General features: G+C 38.5%; 1 pseudogene; it reads left to right on the top strand.

Annotated features, from left to right (window-relative positions):
* Positions 1-7999: 7999 nt before the first annotated feature.
* On the top strand, positions 8000-9343 carry LOC470312 (26S proteasome regulatory subunit 4-like; annotated as a pseudogene).
* Positions 9344-9552: the final 209 nt, after the last annotated feature.

Here is a 9552-nt window from a genome sequence, read left to right as displayed (position 1 = left end):
TGTCTCCCTTCACCTCCACACCATTCTAAACCTCCAGAAAGAAAGAAATCCCAACTGTTTTGCTCACCATTATACTCTCAGCACCTAACACAGGACTTAGTGCTCAGTAAAGCTCGCTAAATATTTGACAAGGAATAAATGAATGAATTAATTATAAATGAAGTGAGACCAGCTCTGTCAGATCACTCATTGCTACATATTAAGAAGGAATGGTTATTTGTTTGTGATTGAGCTAAATTGGGTATCAATTCATATTAAAAGTCCATCAATTGTACACACAGCATCAAGTACATCATATTTGAAAATAACTATTTTATGGATTGGTTTCTCCCCACTTAGCCCCATTTTCCCCTTCTTTAGGGTGAGAATCATATGGAATATATACGCATTTTTAAATTTAGATGAAAGACAGCTTCTTTAAAGTGAGTAATAAATCTCACTAATGTGCACTAAAGGTAATAAAAAGTTGATTATTCAAGGGAATACAGTAAGGATATTGAAGGTCAGTCACTACACTGAATATGTTTTTTCCCAAAATTTTACTAGATGTATGAATTTAGAAATGCCAAGAGATTTAAATGGATGTTCTCAGTGCATAACCTTAGCGTGCAAGAGAAAAATCTTTTCCCAGAGATGAATCTGTATTAAAGTGGGTTGGCCTGGGGAAATATGAGTAAGTAAAACAAGGCGGACTTCCACTGGCCTCCCTGGCTCTCTACTGTGCCCTTTGAGGTATGGGTCAGGCTCTACCCTGGGTACTTCTTAACTAGACCTAGGCACTGAAAGCCGAGAAGCTTTTTAACTCAGCTTCCTCACCCTCCACACTCAGTCTGTGTAATGTGCTGTAGAGGCTAGTCCTCACCAGAGATGTCAGCAGCATTCAGTGATATAACACAGCCTCCTTCTCAGAGACCTCCTCTGACTCCTGAAAGTCTTCTATATCTCTGTATCTCCCAGGGGTATAGAGAAGAATGCCACATGTCTGTTCTGGTCTTTACCTCTCTGGTTCTACTTGACAATCTTTTTTTAAATTTTTATAGTAGGTGTATATATTTATGGGGTACATGAGATATTTGGACAGACACACAATGTTTAATAAACACGTCAGGGTAAATAGGGTAACCATCATATCAAGCATTTATACTTTGTGTTACAAACAATTCAATTATACTGTTTTAGTTATTTTTAAATGTGCAATTAAATTATTATTGACTGTAGTCACCCTGTTATGCTATAAAATACTAGATATTATTCATTCTTTCTATGCTTTGTACCCATTAACCATCCCTACCTTTTCCCTCCCACCTGCCTGGCCCTCCCCACCACTACCCTTCCCAGCCTCTGGTAATCCTCTTTCTACTCTCCATCTCCATGGGTTCAAGTGTTTTAATTTTTAGCTTCCACAAATAAGTGAGAACATGTGAAGTCTGCCTTTCCATGACTGGTTTATTTCTTTTAACATAATGACCTCCAGTTCCATCCACGTTGTTGCAGATAACAGGATCTTGTTGTTTTTGATGGCTGAATAGTACTCCATAGTGTTATATGTGACACATTTTCTTTATCTATTCATCTGTTGATGGGCACATGTTGCTTCCAAATCTTGGCTATTGTAAATAGTGCTGCAATAAAAATGGGAGTGCAGCTGTCTCTTCGATATACTGATTTCCTTTCATTTGGGTATATATCTAGCAGTGGTATTGCTGGATCATATGGTAGCTCTATTTTTAGTTTTATGAGGAACCTCCAAACATTCTCCATAGTGGTTGTAGTAATTTACATTCCCACCAACAGTGTACAAGGGTTCTCTTTTCTCCACATCCTCGCTAGCATTTGTTATTGCCTGTCCTTTGGATAAAAGCCATTTTAATTGGGGTGAGATGGTATCTTTTTGTAGTTTTGATTTGAATTTCTCTGATGATGAATGATGTTGAAAACATTTTCATATGCCTGTTTGCCATTTGTGTGTCTCATTTTTGAGAAATGTCTACTCAGATCTTTTGCCCAATTTTTAAAATCAGATTATTAGATATTTTCCTATAGAATTGTTTGAGTTCCTTTTACAGTCTGGTTGTTAGTCCCTTGTCAGATGAGTAGTTTGTAAATATTTTTCCCATTCTGTGGGTTATCTCTTCACTTTGTTGATTATATCCTTTGCTGTGCAGAAGCTTTTTAACTTGATATAATCCCATTTGTCCATTTTTGCTTTGGTTGCCTGTGCTTGTGGGATATTACTCAAGAAATATTTGCCCTGTCCAATGTCCTGGAGAGCTTTCCCACGATTTTCTTGCCATACTTTCATAATTTGAGGTCTTAAATTTCAATCTTTAATCCATTTTGGTTTGATTTTTGTAGACAGTGAGAGATAGGGGTTTAGTTTTATTCTTCTGCATATGGATATCCAGTTTTCCCATCACCATTTATTAAAGAGACTGTCCTTTCCACACTGTATATTCTTGGCAACTTTGTTGAAAATGAACTCACTGTAGATGCATGGATTTGTTTCTGGGCTCTCCATTATGTTCCATTGGTCTATGTGTCTGTTTTTAGGCCAGTACCATGTTGTTTTGGTTACCATAGCTCAGTAGTGTAATTTGAAGTTAGGTAATGTGATTCCTCCAGTTTTGTACATTTTGCTCAGGATAGCTTTGACTATTCTGGGTCTTTTGTGATTCCATATAAATTTGGAATTTTTTTTCTATTTCTGGGAAGAATGCCATTGGTTCTACCTGACAAGCTTAATAGCTCCTCTTAACAGTGGCAGCCATGCTAACCAATGTCTAGAGAAATCAGCTATCCAAATTCTCCCATTTTGCAGATGAGGAAATTGAGACAGTCCTGAAGAGGTTAACTGACACACTATGGTACCAAAGGGAAAGGAGAACTGAGATCCCTCCCCTTGAATTCATACTCCTTTTTTCTCCTCCTACATATTATCTCCCCCCAGTAGTATCCCCTTCTCAACATTTGCTACTTTGACCCTTTCTTGCAGTTTCCACTGTCATCACCTGCTTTGGGGTTTACATTCTTTCTTGTGTTCTCAGTATTTTGCCCATATCATCCCTCCTACTCCCACCAGCAGGCTCTTCTTCTTGCCTATCTAAATGTTATCATCACAAAAAGCCAGCTCAAATCTTTCCCCTGGGAAAATCCTTTCAACACGCTGTGGCCCAGCTTGTCCTTCCTATCTCTAGCCCCTAAAATCTGGATCCTTCTTTGTCACTTTGCATGTTCTTTCTTCACTGCTGATACTGTTATCTTTTGTCAAGGGAAATGCCTCTTTCCCACTCTTGATAAATCCTTCTGTAACAAGGAGCTTAATTATTGATATTCCTTTATGCCTTATTTGCTTCATCTCAGGGCCAAGTAGGAAAGAATAAACTTATGATTTTAGACTCAGCTCCTCTCTTTTCTTCTTGGAAACAAGCTCTTCCACAAACAGTGGTTCTTCTCTGTTCCATGGGGACAGAGGCACCACATGGCTAAGAATATAAGTCTAATTCTGGACTTCAGTGTCAAGCGGCTCACTGAGAACTGTGCTAAGCTGTGTGTACTTCAATTTAGCTTTTATCTACTAAAAATAAAGGTAATCTATTGCCCTATATGCATTCTATTTGGCATATTTCTCAACTGGTCCAGAACTCCGGAGGACGGGGAGTCCCTCTTGATGCCACGGCATTCTGTACGGATATTTAAGTCTTGTTCTATCATTTAATTCACTGCTTTGTGTGCTTTGTCTCTTCAGCTTTTGTGTGAACTCCTCAGGTGTGGGAATGATAGAATATAATTGTTCATATCCCCCAGAGCACTCAGTTCAAAGCTTTGCACATAGCAGGTGCTCATTCCATTTCTATTCAATGAAATATTTGTTGAAAAACTCTGACACCTCCCAGCAATCAAGTAATTTTCCTTAAAGTGTTTTCACCGTAATTCTGCCACCTATAAAGATCTGTAACCAAGGAAACATCTTTCCCATTCTAACTAAAACAGATCCTTTCAGTTTTTAAAATCTTCCCTAAGTACTTATCCTCCTCCTTCATCACTTTTCAGATTCTCTTCTTGCCTACTGGAAATAAAAAATGAAATAAAATAAAAAATAAAAACATTAGTAAGGTTTTACAGAAGGAGCAGAGGAGGCATGATGGTTCTGGTCATTTCTCATCCCCCTTGTCATTCATAATCCCTAGGAAGACATACTGCCATTTAGACACAGTGTTACCTAAGGCTGGGAGGGCTGAGAATTGATATTTTTCTACCAGCAGACCCAATATCTATATTATAGGGCTGAGTGAGCTTCAGACAACCCTGTGGCTTCCCAGTTACAGCATTTCCTATGCTTTTGTCTTGTGCTTCTCTGACCAATCTCCCTGTGATCAAACCCTCTGTGCCCCATCATCCAGAGCCATGCTTCTGCAGTGCCTGGCCCTGAGTGTTATTTATTACCAGCTGAATGCAATTGTTCTTTGCACTGCTTCTTCTGAGAATATACCCCCACTTCCCTACCACAACAATTATCTTAGTGACATATTATCAAACTTCACTTAATTTTGCCAAGCCTTGAGGGTCCATGTGTAGGACCTCTACTCAGGCTCTACTAGGATCTTCCTTTATAAACAGTTTAATTTCCCTAGCTCCCAATTGATCTGAGGTGCTCCCTCCTATTCATCCTCTTTTCTAACCTTAACCAACCTTATGACTTGAGTCTGCCAAAGCTAGTGCAGAATCTACCTTGGTAAATTCAAAGAGAAATTCAGAAACAGAACGTTTAAGATGCTCCAGTCTGACCTAATTCCTCCCTCTTTATTTTAAAGATGTGTGCCAAGGCACACGGAAGTTAAGTAAGTTACTAAAGTGAGCTAAAAGCAAACCTGGAACTAAACTTCAAGCCGCCTGACAACCAATTTTATACTCCAATATTTTTAAGCAAACAGAAAACGCAACAACTGATATTGACTTACTGTTATGGTACAAAAAAAGAACTCCCAAAAATGATACAGATTACTCACAAACCAATGCCTCAAATCCAAGTTATTTGCAAATTGGAGATTGATTCTCAGTGGTTCTTATGAGATGGATATTAAACTATAACAAGTAACAAGTCTCAATGTGCTTCTATCGTAAGAGACCAATAATTCAACCTTTTAATCATAGACAGTTCCAGTAAGAGAAACCCTAGAAGCCTCCAAGGTCTTATATTCCATTAGGAATATAAATAGCAGTTACACAACTTAAAGCGAAAGGATTTCACCATAATACTGAAAGAAAAAATATGCAACAAAATATCATCAAGTCAATTTAATAAAAGTTATTAACTCTGAAAAAAATTCAAATCTCTAAACTTCAATGAAAATGTAACAGATTCATGAAAATAGATAAATTCTGTCTCCACTATAATTAAATAATTTGAATTGATGCAAAGAAAAGTCTGTCACCCTTCAAATGCAAATTTTTTGAAGTATAAGGTTTAAACATTTACCAACATGATGTAAACAAAAATACCCCAAGTTCAAAAATGTACTTATATTAAAAATGCTCCATTTTTTTGCTGTCAGTTTCTCACCATAAACCACAAATTGTGCAAATTAGTTTTAATCAATTCAGCTGTTTTTGTCAGTAGAAGACACTTGAAAAGTCCATGTATTTATTAAAATTTATCTCATAAATTTCACACTGATAGGCAATGTTTCAATTACCAATTGTAACTACCTTCTCTATATTCAAGAGAGATAGACATAGAAAGATATATATTACCCACGAATTTTTGCTCTCAGATTCAAATACAGCCATCTAATTTGTGAAAATAATTGTAATATTCTCCATCTAAGCTCCTTGTCTTCCTGAAATGGTAGATAATGGCGGCCCTGTTGTGCAGTACCTGGGATTGGTGCTTTGTCAGCACTGGGGAAATGGCTTGGCTGAATCACTTGGAGAATACAGCAATTTGTCAGGTCAATGCTAATCATGCAAAGGGTTCTCTGCACGCCAACAGAGGCACTTAGCACACAAGTCACCTCAACTTTAAACCAATGAGATATAGTTTCCTACTTGATCCATTCATTGAAGAAGGTGAAGGTAGCCCAGGACCTGATAGAAAATACATTTTTAATGTAGAATATTTTAAATCTTCTACATTTGACTTTGGGTTGTAAGATTTTAACCTTGCCAGTTATTGCTTCTTCAGTAACTATAGATAGAATGCTAATAGTGTCCGACTCTGTTTTGAGTACTTTACTTTGCATTCATATATTTAATCTTCATTTAATCCTCAGATGAGAAAACTGAGTCACAGAGAAGCTGAGCAATTTGCCCAAGACAAGTGGCAGAATTTAAGTTCCAACTAAGGCAGTCTGACTTCAGGCCCCTTGCCCTCAGCCTGCAATGCAACATAGGCTAATCTATAAGGAAAAACACAAAAAACTGCTCAAGGAAAATGGCACTTCAGAACAAGCTCCTCAGAGTCTCAGTACCCTCATAAATGTTTTCCCAACAAAATGTACTCTCTGTTACTCAGTCTTCATATCTGTAAAATGGGGAGAAAAACTATTCTGCTTTCATTTCTAGGAAGCTGTAAGATTCAAAGAACATAATGCATTTCTCTTTGGCAAGTACAAAACACTAAGAAGAATAGTGTTATTGCCTATTACAGCTGCCTGCCAGATTGATTTTCTTACAGGGGTTATGCCACCTAGTTTGCAGTTATTGATAGATAACATGCATTTTTATCCATTCCCAGAAACAAAGAACACTAAGAATCATGTGTTTTCACTTGGTGGAGACAAAAGTATGCCTTTACTGTGGTAAGAATGCCAACTGTCAGTTGTCAACTCCCCAGTTCTGTGTCACAATTTAATTCCCAAGAACAACTCACAATCCTGTAAGACATCATGCTGATTTATTCCATTAAACACATTATATTGATAAGATATAGAGCAGCAAGATGCTTCAGAAGAAAAAAAAACCAAAACCACAACCCTGTAATATTTGCTGGACTCTGCAAGAGAAAGGCAAGGTATTCTACTTCGGCCAATTTACCAAGTGATTCCAAAAGTCAATAGCTCTCAAAGAGGCCCAGGCCAACAGAAGATATAAAACCTAATCTTGCATTCAGTGCAGAAAGCGCTAACATATGCCCTTATGACCCACTATATCCACTGGAGCAAAAGTCCCTTCAGTTTGAGAGCATAACCATACACCCTTTAACAAATCAGAAATATTCTTTTGAGAACTAATTCCCAATGTGCTACTAAGATTGGAGGAAGACTGAACTCATGACCATGAGAACATTAGCCCTCTTCACCCGTGAATTTTCAAACATTTCAAGAGGACATTGGATTGTCACAGAGTGTGAAATTGACACCAAGATTGAGGGGACCACCCTTGCTCACACCGGAGTTACACAGAAAATAATACCTCTATTAAGTGATTTGTTCACTAGATTCCTGTTCATTTTCTAGGCTTGTGTTTTATATTTTTGCCAATTTGTTGCTTAGATAAAACAGCATGAAACTCACTGTTCAGCATTCTGTTGGAACTACAGGGTAACCTCCACTACGTGATACTATAGCTCTCTTTCTCTAAAACTTGAGCTTCCTGTCCTGCAATTGTTCTGTTTTTCTATTTTTTTGCAGCTGCATTGTCTCTTTAAAATCAGCAATGCATGCTCACTGGAGATGAAAACAATGTTACTAAATACTCTGGTAAATTTTAAAAAGCATATGCTTTCTTCTTGGAATTAAACTATAAACCAAAACCCCGTTTCATATTATTATTATTATTCCTATGAAGCCTTGTTAAATATAATGCTTTCAAAGCAGGAGCTAATATTAATTACTACTTAATGGCTTCAAGTTCGGTTTCACTGCAAAGAACACTTTCTAGAAATTATGTCCCCAGCAAGGGAAAATGTTTGAACCCACTGCTATTTGTAGCTAAATAATATAGTGAAACTAAAATTGTTAAATAACCAACAGGCATCTTAATAATCCGAGTTTTTTACCTCAAGTGGCCAAGGCAAGATGGGTCAAAGTCAGAGTGGTGGTCATGGTCCTGGAAGTGGCAAGAAGGATGACAAGGACAAGAAAAAGAAATATGAACCTTCTGTACCAACTAGAGTGAGGAAAAAGAAGAAGAAAACAAAGGGACCAGATGCAGTCAGCAAACTGCCACTGGTGACACCTCACACTCAGTGCCGGTTAAAATTACTGACATTAGAGAGAATTAAAGACTATCTTCTCATGGAGGAAGAATTCATTAGAAATCAGGAACAAATGAAACCATTAGAAGAAAAGCAAGAGGAGGAAAGATCAAAAGTGGATGATCTGAGGGGGACCCCAATGTCAGTAGGAACCTCAGAAGAGATCATTGATGACAATCGTGCCATCATGTCTACATCTGTGGGCTCAGAACACTATGTCAACATTCTTTCATTTGTAGACAAGGATCTTCTGGAAACTGGCTGCTTGGTCCTGCTCAACCACAAGGTGCATGCCGTGATGGGGTGCTGATGGATGACACGGATCCCCTGGTCACAGTGATGAAGATGGAAAAGGCCCCCCAGGAGACCTATGCCAATATTGGGGGGCTGGACAACCAAATTCAGGAAATAAAGGAAGCTGTGGAGTTTCCTCTCACCCATCCTGAATATTATGAAGAGATGGGTAAAAAGCCTCCTAAGGGGGTCATTCTCTATGGTCCACCTGGCACAGGCAAAACCTTGTTATCCAAAGCAGTAGCAAACCAAACTTCAGCCACTTTCTTGAGAGTGGTTGGCTCTGAACTTATTCAGAAGTACCTAGGTGATGGGCCCAAACTCGTATTCATATGGTAATTGTTTTGAGTTGCTGAAGAGCATGAACTATCCTTCATGTTTACTGATGAAATTGGAGCCATTGGGACAAAAAGATATGACTCAAATTCTGGTGGTGAGAGAGAAATTCAGTGAACAATGTTGGAACTGTTGAACCAGTTGAAGGGATTTGATTCTAGGGGAGACATGAAAGTTATTATGGCAACAAACAGAATAGAAACTGTGGATCTAGCACATATCAGACCAGGCCGCATTGACAGGAAGATCAAGTTCTCCCTGCCTGATGAAAGGACTAAGAAGCGTATCTTTCAGAATCACACAAGCAGGATGACACTGGCCGATGATGTAACCCTGGACGACTTGATCATGGTTAAAGATGACCTCTCTGGCGCTGACATCAAGGCAATCTGTACAGAAGCTGGTCTGATGGCCTCAAGAGAACGTAGAATGAAAGTAACGAATGAATACTTCAAAAAATATAAAGAAAATGTTCTTTATAAGAAACAGGAAGGCACCCCTGAGGGGCTCTATCTCTAGTGAACCACAGCTGCCATCAGGAAAACGGTTGGGCGATTCCTCGACCCCTGAAAAGGATGAGGTTGGGGGAGTTGCCCAGAAGAATCCCTGTTCCCATTGATTTTTATTAGCAAAATATCCCATGTCTTTTGGAGTACGATGTGTAAGTGCCCATTGGGTGGCCTTTGTCAGTCACTGTGCAGCAGTCTTTTCCCAATGGAGTGTGCTCT

Source organism: Pan troglodytes, chromosome 12 (genome assembly GCF_028858775.2).
Source record: "Pan troglodytes isolate AG18354 chromosome 12, NHGRI_mPanTro3-v2.0_pri, whole genome shotgun sequence".
In the NCBI taxonomy this organism is placed as follows: domain Eukaryota; kingdom Metazoa; phylum Chordata; class Mammalia; order Primates; family Hominidae; genus Pan; species Pan troglodytes.
The sequence above is the reverse complement of the archived record's forward strand: the minus strand, read 5'-3'. Positions and strand labels throughout refer to the sequence as shown.